A 13,758-nucleotide genomic window follows, 5' to 3' on the forward strand; every position below is an offset into this window, starting at 1 on the left:
GAGGAGAGGAGAGGAGAGGAGAGGAGAGGAGAGGAGAGGAGAGGAGAGGAGAGGACCAGTGGGCCCTCAGCTACCTCAGCCAACATTAAGGCATCAGGCAACAGCACCTTGTTGATAGGGGCCACGCTCATTTTTCCAAGGAAGCCCTGGAGCCAGGAGTTATTCCTGTCTTTTGATGGGAGCAGAAAGACAGAATTACAATCCTACAGAACAACTTCAGGAGAAAAATGGGTGCTTCCCTATAAGCTCCTTCCTTATTCACCAGGTCAGGTAATACAATTCTCCAGTTTTCAGATTCTCTCCCCCATATCAATGCACATGTATACATAAGGGCAGGAAGACAATAACACTGAAACAAAAGTATCAAGGATTTTTAGGTTTGAGCTTCAACAAAACATGGTTTTACAGCTACAAGCAAAGCTATTATTAGTTTGCAGAGCAAGTATGCAGAAATGACAATATTACATCTATTATCTTCCTAGTCTTTTAATACTATAACCACTTCTGAACAAAAAAGTAATGAATTTCAAAATCCTTGTCTTAAATCATTACCAGGTCAAAGGGTGACTCCAGTATTTAGATGCAAACCGAAGTGCATTTTTAACTTACTGACTTGCATTAGCCAGTTAAGGACAAAAGCTAAAAATAGGACTATTTTGTTAACATTTGTCTATGTATTGCTAAGACAGTATATCTTCCAATTAAATGAAGGTAATTTTTTTTCCTCTGTTCAGGGAAAAGTGTTTTAACTTTTGGATACTCCTTGCATGCATCAATGCTGCCATCTCCTGGTCGGATTCATGTTGCAACCAGACTTCCCTGGTTGTTCTGACCGACTTCTCGACTGGTCCTGAAGAATGACCAGGACATTGAAGACTCAAAAGTGCCTTAAAGTCAACACAAAGCCTCTTTATATATACAGATTTAAGCAGTTTGTTTCAGTATATCTGAAACCTGTTCTGATGTGGCTGTAGCTAACAGAAAATAAGATCTGCTGCAAATAGCACCAGGAACCTACACAAAGCCTCTTGCACGGGCTCACCTAAGTTTATTGGAAACACCTTATCTTAAACCACTAACTTCTGCACAGGGGCCAATCCTACTTAAAGCTGGAGCAGCTGTTCAGAACTAGGCAGTACTCATCTAATTCATCAGCACAAGGCTACTGAGCATTTTTGTCTAGACAATAACACAAGACACATAATAAAAACGAACGAAGAGGGGATAGCCCTCCTTACCAGGGGGTTTGGTGCAAGGAGGTCACCCAGGCTCACTGCTCATGCAGGCAAACAAGTTTTGTGGTTAACATGACAAAGAATCTGAAATAGCCGGTACCACTGCCACTGCAGATTCTGGACTAAGCACTTATCTGCCATGACACCACTCCTCGTTCACTAGCAGGTCCTTGCTCCTCTATCCAATATGTTCTGTCCTTTGGGCAAAGCCAACATAAGACAATGACAATATCTGTAGAAAAGACCACAACCCCTGATCTTCAGAGGTATATTATTACCCAGATATTAACATAACCTATTTAGATTAACAGCCTCTTGCTTCCATCCTTTGTGCTCCAGGCTAACCATTTTCTACATGACTGGCTTTGCAGGATTTAGCAGAGAAACAAAGGCAACACGCACATTTGTTTTTAGGCACCTATATTACAGTTTGACCACTAACCTTGCAAGCATGAGATGTATCCAGAAACATTTGAAAGAGAGCAGAGCAGGTGTTACAGTTGCTATTAAGGGCTTATGCTGGGTATTTAAATTGGGTTGATGCATGGCAGGTTTTTCTCAAAACCGGGGACGCAGCTGGTACAACACTATTAGCAGCTTTGTACCTCTAAGGAGAGCAGCTTGAGAAGGCATTACCTTATGCAGCCTGGCATACACCTTGCACAGCTGATGATCTGACACACTTAAAAGCTCCCACAACCATGTAGTCTGAGAACTTATCTTTAATAATACACAGATATTATCCCTGCTCTTAAGACAGGCTACTGAAGGGCAAAGACTAAGAGCCCATTCTGTCAAGATGCTGGCACCTGATGTGCTCCTGGCTAACAAGCTGATCTATTCTCTGCACTAGCCTGGGACTGGGTGAGGACCGAGACCAAATTTTCCCACTTAGTAATTAGCCAGCCTTTCTGCTACAAGACAGGGGAAGAGTAGTCTGACAGAGAACTCTTCTGGAATACATTAGTGGCTGGTGATTTAGGAGCCTGTGCTCAGTGACTCCAAGCAAGTCTCTGGCTTGCTTATCTAAGCCGGCTTTGAAAACTGGGTACAGAAACATGTGGTAAGCCCCAGAAAACATTTCCCTGTTGCAGCTTTAAACCCTTTAGAACACTGTCTTTCTAAAGGATTTTACTTTTAAATTTCCTGAGCAGGAGGTTAGTTTTAATGACTTTGTCTGAGTAGGCTGGGAAGCCTTAATTGATGTTCACCATATAAATATAATTTAATACTTAAAACAGAACTAAAGGAACATACCTGGGGAGAGTTACTTTTAAATGTCATTTGCATAAGTTTATTCTTAATCAAATAAGAATGTAATTTATGACACTATACAACTTTGTATCCAGAAGGCAGAGACTTTAAGCTAAACCTCACAATACCTGTGCAAGATAATCACTAACCCATTCAGGAGAAAAAGCTGCTGCATAAAATGATAACAAAGAGGCTATGATGTATCAAAGGACATATGTTTAGGCTGCAGTTAATCTGGCAACAGAATCCCAATCTCTCACCCCATTCTTGAAGGTCACAAGGATTGCCTGCTCCAACACAACACAGAAAAAGCAAGAAAAAAAGGGCAACACTGAAACCCCATTCAAAGAGAAGAAGCAATAAAGATGTTTTTGGTGTTGTGGGGTGATTGGTTTTGGGCTTTTTTAAGTGCGCTCTGCATTATCCCTGGCCATACTCCACGAGACAAAAGCCACCTTACAGCTCAGGTTTGTTTTGTTGTTGGCTTTTTGCTTTTTTTTTTTTTTTCTTAATATTAAAAAACGCTGCTTCCCAAAATAGGTTAATAAATATGACATAATCTGAGCATCTCAATTTCTATGTGAGATGCTCCCTTGTAAATAGGAAGTGACTATTTTTAATCTGAAACACAAAAAATGTCTGTTTCCATTCCTCAGATAACGGAATGATTAAAATAACAGGCAAGTCTAAAATTAAGAGATCTTAAATTGCACTGATTTCCTTTGGATTCTGAACAAGAAGGGGAAATTTCCCTCTTGGTCAAGTCAGAGGCTCTCAACAAACCTTGAATTTAGCACTGCAGCTTTCCTTGCCCCTCCAAATTCTTTGTTTGGTTCTTCAGATCTCACTGGGATTCCCCTCTTCAATAGAATAGAGAAACATTTTTGACGCAATATTGTGAGATTAACAAAGTATTGCATCCTCCACATAATTGTTTCTAAACTCTAGTCACAACTCTTGGGTTGGGAACTTTAGATAGTGGGGGAGGTGGGGAGCATGAGATGTATCTTTCCACCACCAGGAAAATTAACAGAAAAGCAGAGAAACGTGAAATACTCATTTGTTATTTGGTTTCATATTTTCTTCGAACAGAGAAGCCTGAACTACTGCAATCACAAACCTGTAACAGTTCAAACATCAATAAACCTTCATCTAAATAATTGCTGCCCTTTTGACCAAGACAGAACAAAAATCTAAGTCTCTATGGTCTGTAATTTGCTGTGGATCACAACTCAATTTGTGAACAAGACCTTCCAGACGTGCTTGCCAGCAGGCTGTGCTACCTGCTAAAGCACAACTGAAGTGGAGAATTGAAGTTTTAACACCTATTTTAATGAGGAAATTGCCCCCAGACATGACAGGAACTGCCTATTATATTTATTGTACGCTGTAAGTTTCTGCTTTAAGTGCCAGCCCCAGAGAAAAAGTGTTCATCTTCAAAATAAAACCTCAGAATATGCTAATATTATTTTCCCCTCCCACACTCAAGCACACCACAGACGGGCCCTTCCAGCATAGTTAAATTCAGTCCTGTGCAAAGCTGCTGGGGTCATGAACAGGTGACTCCACTCCTAATTTAAACCCCGTGGAGAGAACAAGTTTTGACTAATGGGCTCTGTACGGGAAAGTTTAGACAATGCCAAGCTCTTTGTCCCATCTTTTCCTCTGACTGACACAATAAGGCCTTCATTAATTTAACTGCAGCTCCCCTTTATGCTGGCAGGAAACATTTCTTCAAAGAGTAATCTCACCCAGCAAGATCCCTCAGATCTCAGCACTTGCCAGAGCTTAAAAACATACTATTTCAGAGATGAGACCATTCACAGGGACAGAACATCGCAAGCGTTTGGAATACCGAAGCTTCTGCACAAATGTTTTCAACATCCTCCAAGTTTCCACCTTAGATGACTCCACCTGGAAATCTGCAGAGCTGTTTTGCAGAGTGTTGTTTCATCCTGTCACTGTTAAACCTAAGTCAGCTCCTTATTATTGCTTTCCAGAGCTCCCTTCTTCCTGCTCCAGAGTATCACCTGCACCACCACATACTTTTCCCTTAACAATGGCCATCTTGGCTGAGCCTGACCCCAGCTGCCTGAAGTCCTCAGCTGGTTCCTTGTCCACCACCCTCTCAACATGGGCTTCTGCCCCTCTTTCAGATTTCCTCCCCACACGTGGCTCTTCAATTGCCCAGCTACATGCCCTACAACTCTTGCTGTGGGCTCCCTGCCTCCCTCTCCATCAGCCATGTCAGGTAAACCTTGGAAAACTTTTGTCCTCAAACAGCGGAAATCTGTGCCGAGCTCTCTTCACAGCAAGGAGAAACCGTTACCCCAATGGTTTCAGTTATCAGGCAAAGAACAGGGAAAGTTTGTGAAGCTGACGCAGCTTACACTAAACACTTCTTTACAGAAGTAGTTCTCACTGCAGATGTTTTGAAAATTTGTGTGCTTTACATAACTAAATTGGCCTTTCAAAGTTTAATCAGTGTAGAGTTTTGTTTCCTTTTTAAAACTAAACCTAAGACGTACCAAAAGTGGCCTGCTGTTACGCACGTCTCTTTTGTACTCCAGCACAGACTGTGTCGCACGGATTTTGAAGTTCCACCGTACAGTCACAAGCAGTTGGTTTAAAACCGAGTGGCAAAAATTAGACAGCTGAATACCTTTAAAAAAAAATCCTGGTTGATGCTTGAATCCTAAATTACTGCCACATTTAAACACAGAAAGCCTTAAAGCCAAAGAAGAGTAGACCCTTAATTCAACATACAGAATTTTCTGTATGATTTATCCCCAATTCTTCCACCACTTAAAAGAGTCTGTTAAACTTATTTTAAAAGGCTTAAGAAACTAATCACATCCACCAGCCAAACCGTTCTTTCAGCAAAAGTAGCATGGTGCATCCCTTCCAGCATAAAATTGTTTCCAAGGAGCCAAGTGGGGTCAGGCTGTGTTACAGGAGGACAAATGTTAATGAGATTTCAGGCAAGAGAACACAGGCAATATTTTCTGAAAACACATTAAGTCTCCTGTTGAAAGATGACTAGTGTTTTACAATTTGCTCAGTCTCTTGGGGTTACATTGGCCCAGAACACGGAAATTTCAACTACATTGTATTTTATCAAGTATTTTCCTTTAATTGATCCCTTACTCTTTCTTACAGCCTTTTCACTTAAAGAATTATGGGCTTGTCCACATATGGAGCTATTCAGAAATAGTTATTCCTGACAAACCCTGTACAGAACCTTATTTTGGAATAAACTTACCTTAAACTATCTCAGACATTTCCAAAGCTGACTCCAGCAGAGTATGTTGAGCCAGGAAATGCATCAGGAAATACTTTAAAATTATTTCTTTCTCACTTACACTCTTTAACCCAAATTAGTTTTCCTCTGTAGACACTTCGAGCTACAAATATTTCTAAATCAGCTGAATATCAGCCCTAAGATTGAAAGAAAAGAGATGACAACCACCAAGCTTCTACTCTATACTGCAAAGTAGCATGTCCTCTGAGCCCTGAATTGAAGAGGTAACACAAAGCAATCTAGGAAGGCCAGCTCATGAAGAAGTAATACATGCAGTTAACATGGAGCATACAAGAGAAGATCAGTGTGGGTGGCTGGTTAGGTGTTTGACAGTTCTTAATTTGCTGTTTCAGCCTTTAATTGTATGATGAATTTCTTGGCAGCATTTGTGGATTCATGCCTCCATTCATCTTTATTTACAAGCTGCAGCTCTAATTTGAGTTTTCATCCACTCTAACTTTGCTCCTTCTCCACTAGCTCTTAATGGCAGCAGTCTCACCTTCATAACTATCTTCCAACCACTGCTCAGCTATGCTTCTGCTTAAGGATTTGGCAAAAATCCTGCAGCATCTGTATTGCAGACCTGACCTCACCTAGATTAATTTATGAATATTTCAAAATCCACCATGATTAATTCAGAAGACCACCTACGTTGCTACACTCCCCACCATTGCTCATCTTGCCAGGGTCGGCACGTTCCCCTTCTCAATGCCTATACGCATAGCACAAGAGACAGAGTCATACCCAAAACAACAGGCACTGATCAATGAAAATAGCAAAAAAAAAAAAAAAGCTTAAACACTGTGGAAGAGGTACCATCAAACTTTGACTGCTGTCAGACTTTGGATACTACTTTGAATACTATGGTCTGCCGGCCCATACCACACTGGTTGAGAGGAGACAGGATGCAAAGCAGAACATGCAGCTTTTTGTTTTTAAACAGCTTTGTCTATTTCTTAGTTCAGTTCTTAGAAAAGGGATAGCTAAAAATTCAAATCCATTACCCCAAAATCTAGAAACAATAAGTGCTAAACCACTTCTTTGTTGCAGTAGACAATTACTGATTTAGAAGCAACTCTGCCTCAAGCATCCAACTTGCCTGTTGAACTGAAAAGCCACATTTTCCAACATGCAAGTTTTGGAGTTTCAAACAGCTAAAATCTTACCTCCATGTCTGACGTGAGCAGCTGTTTCATCTCTGTTAGATTGGACTCCTGCAAGCTGATCTTCTAGGGCTTACAATACTGCAAAGCCTTGACCAGTTACCCTGCTGGAGATTCTTTCAAGACATTACTTTGTGGATTTGTCTGACTCATGCTTCTGCCTTTTCCTCAGAACAGGCATCAATACCAACTTTCTTCTCTGATCTAGCCAGTTACTCCCATGGAATTCCTACCAATATACTTTTGGAGATTGCTGTTCTTCTGTTAAACTGAAACTAGTTAATTCTTTCAAAAAAACACTGCCAGGAGAGAGGGAAGAAGGGGCTGATTCATGGACAGACATGGACATTCATGTCTAAAATGCCTTTTTTTTCCCTGAGAAAAAAAACAAGCCTAAAATAATATAAAACATTCGGTTTTCTTCTTTATTTGAATTCAAAGCACACTCAAAACATCATTCTACAGAATCGTGATTTGTAAACTGTGAACTTGCTTGCATTTGGGCTTGCTGCTTCTAAGAAACAAGTTAGGACTAGGAGAGAAAGCTATCTGAATTCCCCAGAAAGATAATTCCTGCATTAAGAAGCTTTTCTGTTTCACACATCCCAACAGCAGATAAAAAAATTCCCAAGTTATTAATATTGAGGGTCAGATGCTAATCACAGATGAACCACACACTTCGCTCTTATCACAAAAGCGTCTTAAGTGGCAACACACGGGAATACACAAGTGAGCTTGGAATTTCACCTTGAAATACTTGTCCTCACCTTGCCCTGTGGAGCCCCATAATGTGACAATGTCAAACCACCTGCCAAGATGAGGCAGTGAAATGAATGTCCAACTGCATTTCCATGTTTCAGCTGTTGCTCTCTTGAGCATGTTTCCCTTGCTACTTGGTTTAGCTTATGTGAAGTACGACAAGTCAGCCACTCTCATCCTCTCTCCCAGTAAACTGAAAAACTTTTGGACGTTTCAGTTCAAATTGATTCAACATCCCTCCATTCTCAAATTTTGGAAAAAAGTTACGTGAGAGGCTATGGCAACATCCTTATTGCTGAGGAGAGCCAGGTCTATCATCTTCAAAGGGATAAGTTCCTACCTAACCACAGAGCTGTCTCAGAAGAACACAGCCAAGGTTTCCATTTTTTCTTACAAGGTTCATGCTCCACCAAAGCCCAGTAGGTATCGCAAGTTTTAGCACACTTGCAGCCAGACCAGAAACACCTTCCGAGACCCATGAGCTTGTCCAACATTTATATAACTCAAGGGACCACAGTGCAGAGACACTGAAGCAGAATGAAAATAAGCCAGACGACAAACCTAAAGTATCATGGCTACATCAGCTTAAAAATTTAACAGGGCAAACAAATGCAGGCAGAGTGTCACTAATATGACTAGGCAGCTTTCAGGATCTGAGTTACTCTCTCTGTCTGGTGCTACAGCATACTCTGTAGACACACCACTTCATTGCAAGTAACCTGGGATCTGGCAGCCTTGGGGATGCACTACACAGTGTCAACACATCTCCAGCGCTGTAATCCTAAAGTACTCTGCAAATGTACACAAGGACAAAAGCAGTTCAGTAACTTCAGCGGGTAATCTACTTCCAGAGCATGATCATTACTGTAGCTGCCAAAAGAACAGGACATCTGCCTCCCATGCTGGTCCTTAGTCCTGCCCCATACTTTCTCTCACAAGTGAATCGAAAGTCAGGTAGCTTGCTTTGCTACGGAGTGGGAGAGAAAAGACCCCCTCACCAAAAATAGCCAATCAAAAAGAAAATAAAAGGTCAGAAAGATAATAAGAGTGAACCTAATATTTACAAGCAACAGCCCAAAACTTTCACAAAACATCAAATGCAAAGCTCAGATCGTAACCATAACAGTATCTAGATATTTGATGGAAAAGGCTGTTGTCAGCTAGCTTCTCTAGAATGTGATTCAAACAACTTTATTCTCACCTCCACAGAAAAGCCAGCAGGATGTATAATTAACTGTGCTGAATCCAACCACTTTGGAACTCATAAAGGAAAGCTCATCGGTCAAACTGGGACAATCTTAAACTTGTCTCATAAAACCATGTTTGCAGAAACCTGGTGAGGGAGGCCCAGAGGGGGAATTCTCTTTATCAGAGTTTCTTTTAATTAATAGGATACACTATCATATTAAACTGACAAAAATACGCTATACAAATCAATCTGGAGCTGTACAATTAACTCTGGATGTGCAAGATGCACCTGGTTACTACTCAAAACGGGCACTAGGAGGTTAAAAATACTCCTCCTTCTCCGAGTTACTTACACCGCCTTAGAATATTAAAAGTAAAATTTTAGAACATCTGGTTTTCCTTTCCACTCCCTATGATATCATGTTTTCCAAGCACATTTGGCAGCTCATTGTAAAGATACAGGCAGACTAAACATACAGGGCAATGTAGAGTCAAGATGAAAAATTCCAAAGTCCTGGAAGCAGTAAGTGTGTTTCCTATCTCCAAATTTCAGTTACACAAGTGGTATAATAAGGGTTTTTCCCCCTTGGTAACTCATGTATTCTTAAACCTTCATCTTCCTTGATGAGATACCATATATCTGCCCTCTAGAGTTCTGGCTGTGTCTTTATAAGTATTTTTTCATGTATTATGGGATATTCAGAGTCCCTATACAGCAAGATTCAGTTATAGGAGAAAATAATTATGTTTAACAGGGTCAGATTTTGTATGTACTTTTCTTTATCTCACTCTGGGAGATGAGATTAGCCTTCTATATTCCTCCTGCCTAAAAGGGGAAAAAAAAAAAAAACCAAAAAACAACAACCAAACCATGCTACAGCCATTGTGTTTTTACTGCTTGGTTTTGTGCCTGCTAGCTGGGGACTGGGAAATTGGACCAAACCAGTTCCAGGGGACTGTGTTTCCCATGAATTTACACAGGCTATAAACAATAAAGAAGAGTGGCTGTTATAAAAAGTAGGAGTTCGCATTTGACCAATTTCTCCCATATATTTTAACATTTCTTGATGCAACCTTTGCATTTTTTCCTCTTTACCCATTTTATTATTTTTACTGGGTCACATTCAAAACACTGATTAGTCAGCATTAACATACCTCTAAGCTTAGCACATACTCACATTTTATTGATGCACAAGAAGGTAGCTGACTCATTTATGCTCACCAGTACAGGACCAGCAAACCTAGAAATCCAACACCAGTTTCTTGCTCTAAATCTTAATTTCTCCATTTTGTAAAAAGACAGTGTGGAAACGCAAAGAGATGCCTTGGGAATCCTAACATGACAGAGTCTTTGGCTTATCATTTCACATTTAAAAGCAATTTATATTACAGTAATTATTGAAGTGTACAAAGGAGGAAAAGTATGTATTAAAAAATACTACTGACAAAATAATAGTCCCAGTGGTTATGCCCTGATTAAAACTTAATGACTAATCAATAAAACTATAATTATAACTTTCACCCTGATGCAATTTGGAATAGTTTTTATATATATCTATTGATCGGCTCAGATTTGCTATAAAACAAGTGTGAGGTCTTGCTTTGTGCTATTTTTATTACCAGTTTGTTGTAGCAAATCTCTAAATCCCTATCTCAATTATTTTACAGCTTAGCTCTCCCATCTCACCAAGAGGAGAAGAAAAGCTAGCAAAACGCAGAATCTTATTAGCTGAAAAATGGCTGGTACACTGCAGTTTCCACACCATAAAGTCAGATTGCTATTTCAGTGGCTCTCACTATATATTTCTCTGGCCTGAAAGCAGCAAGAGCCAAGCATGAGACAGCCTTGAGCAACTCATTTAACTATGCTGCATCTCCATCTGTCAGCCTGAAAATGAAAGCCGTAAGTACCTGAGTTGTACAGGTCAGGAGACTACAGACCACCTTGGAAAATATAGGCAACGGGTTCTATCATCGTGCAAGGAGTAATCTGTAGCCAACTGTTCTTTGGCTGCTGATAATTAAATTACTCAGTTTTCTCATGGAATCCTCACAGGCAGAGGAATTATGCTATAAATAACCCACTCACGGAAGAAAAGACCTTTTTTTCAGTGGATTTTATTGCAGAGCACTGGCACCTCTTCATGAGAATTTTGCTTGATTCTGAAAAAGCAGTTGAGAAGCTTAAAACACCTCTTGAATTTGCTATTCATAGACTCATGGAATGGTTGAATTGAAAGGGACGTTATAGATCATCTAGTTCCAACCCCCCTGCCATGGGCCTCCCACTAGACCAGGTTATTCTAAGCCCCATCCCACCTGGCTCTGAACACCTCCAGGGATGAGGCATCCGCAACTTCTCCGGGCAACCTGTTCCAGTGCCTTACCACCCTCATAGTGCAGAATTTCTTCCTAATATCTAATCTAAATCTATCCTCTTTCAGTTTAAAACCAGTATTCCTCATCTTATCAGTACAGTCCCTGATCAGGAGTCCCTCCCCAGCTTTGCTGTAGGCCCCCTTTAGGTACTGGAAGGCCACAATAAGATCTCCCCAGACCCTTCTCTTCTCCAGGCTGAACAACCCCAACTCTCGCAGCCTGTCTTCATAGAAGAGGTGCTCCAGCCCTCGGATCATCTTCACAGCCCTCCTCTGGACCCGCTCCAACAGGTCCATGTCTTTCCTGTGTTGGGGGCCCCAGAGCTGGACACGGTACTCCAGGAGGGGTCTCACAAGAGTGGAATAGAGGGGCAGAATCACGTCGCTCAACCTGCTGGCCACGCTTCTTTTGATGCAGCCCAGGATATGGTTGGTCTTCTGGGCTGCAAGCGCACATTGCTGGCTCATGTTGAGCTTCTCATCAACCAACATGCCCAAGTCCTTCTCCTCAGGGCTGCTCTCAAGCCATTCCCCACCCAGCCTGTATTTGTGCTTGGGATTGCCCTGACCTGCATGCAAGACCTTGCACTTGGCTTTGTTGGTTTGCACAGGCCCACCTCAAGCCTGTTCAAGGTCCCTCTGGGTGGCATCCCTTCCCTTCAGCATGTCCATATTCCATGAAATATCAGGCAAACAAGGAATTTAAGGGCTATACATTGCCATAGTGAACAACCCCTTGCTGATTTCTAACAGCCTTTATAGAATTTCCATGGAAATAAGTTCTGTGCGTTGCTTTAAGTTAGAAGTCATAACCTGACAGCACAGGCTCTAATCAAGATGAAAAAGAATCCACCTGGGGCGACAACACTAACATATCCCACCCAGCCCTAAATCTATCACCTTCTATCTACTCCTGCCTATAACCACTAGGTTACTAGGTGCTGCATTCACCTATCTCCACGCGCTTGGTATGTTAAATTAAGTTCCCTGGCTAAGTCCAATTCAATCTAATCAGTATCATCTCCACAGAAGAACAAAATTACTTGGGAATCAAAGCTGAAACCACAGAGAGCAGGGAGAGCTGAACTGCTTCCCATGGGAAGCAGCTAGGCTATGCTGGTATAATAGTGAGGCGCCTAGTGGTAACCTAAAATGGCACTCCTGGAAGCTTGGGATCAACCTACAAGTGAGCTAAGCCACCACAGGGACTACAAATACACAGCTACCTGTAATGGAAATAAAGAAGCCAGTATCACAAGAGATGAAAAAAACTATTTAATAAAAGCAGAATACTGAACCACAGACACAATACACTTTTCTGCCCCACATCATGGGCTAAGTTTAAGTTGCAAAAGAGCCAGAAAAGCTAGTTTCATACAGCCCATTCCCCTCCCCTAAACTTGTGGAGACACAGCAATCCGCTCCCCTATTTCATCACTGCAGTGCCAGGAAACACCCAGTGTGACAAAAGCAGGAGAAAGGAGGTGCACAGCACCGGCAAGAACAGCAATGGACAGTTTACAGCTGAAAACACAGCCCCAAAAACTGCGAAGGCACTGTGCCAGCTTTGCAGTTAAAAAACAAGGAGTATCTGCAGAAAAAAGGATTTTGCTGAACCTGGAATATATTTGATACAGCTAATCCAAAGCAACCTTGCTCTTTTTGTCAGAAACAGTGTTTAAAAACACAATATTCAAGCTTCTAGTATAAAGTGCGTGGATAAAGCGTCTTCAGTATTTACCTATAGACAAATATGCCATCGTTTGATCACATCAAGAGGTGTTCTCTTTCAACACTTGCTACAGACCATTTGCACAGGAAGTTCTTGTTGCAGACTGTCATGTAGTAGCTTTTGCCAGAGCTAAACTTTCAACTCTGTGGATCTACAGGTTGTCCAGTCATTCTAGCATTGCATGTTGGCAATGAAATTAATTTTATGATCTTAAACTGGAATATAAAGTCATTTTCAAATACAGCCTTGACATTTCCTTAGTACTGAAAACTCTTCCTACTCTCAAAAAAGATTTCTAAGGAGTGGTCAATATAAGCTGGGAAACAGCCTAGACAGATATATATACATATCTCTCTCTCATATATATATACACACACCAGATTGGAAAGTGACAAGGGCAAAAAGTATTTTGTTACTTAAATTCAATAGATTAATGCTATTCCATTTGTAACCTACAATATAAAACAACCAAACAAAAAACCACGCAACCATGCACACAATCTCTGCAAAGTCTTCGCTGTTAACAAGGTAAGGGCAACTTAGGCATCAAAACAAGAGAGGCTTCTCTTGTGACCTTCCTTAATGATCATCTAAAGTGTTCAACAGAATTTGGTCCCAATTATTCCAGGTATTGTACAAACCTAGGCAAAACAAGTCATTACTTGCAGCTCCAGAACCTGCTATAAACAAAATAATGGATTTAATAGACAAGAAACACAGCAACTTTTACATAAAGGGGGGGAAAGAG

The 13,758-nt window shown here is 41.0% G+C and overlaps 1 protein-coding gene across 1 annotated transcript in view; it reads right to left on the reverse strand.

The window, feature by feature from the left end:
- SLC25A26 (solute carrier family 25 (S-adenosylmethionine carrier), member 26) overlaps positions 1-13,758 on the reverse strand; it is an 88,752-nt gene that overhangs the window by 71,923 nt on the left and 3,071 nt on the right. The window lies entirely within an intron of this gene.

This window comes from Charadrius vociferus, unplaced genomic scaffold, assembly GCF_000708025.1.
Source record: "Charadrius vociferus isolate BGI_N301 unplaced genomic scaffold, ASM70802v2 scaffold324, whole genome shotgun sequence".
Classification (NCBI taxonomy): domain Eukaryota; kingdom Metazoa; phylum Chordata; class Aves; order Charadriiformes; family Charadriidae; genus Charadrius; species Charadrius vociferus.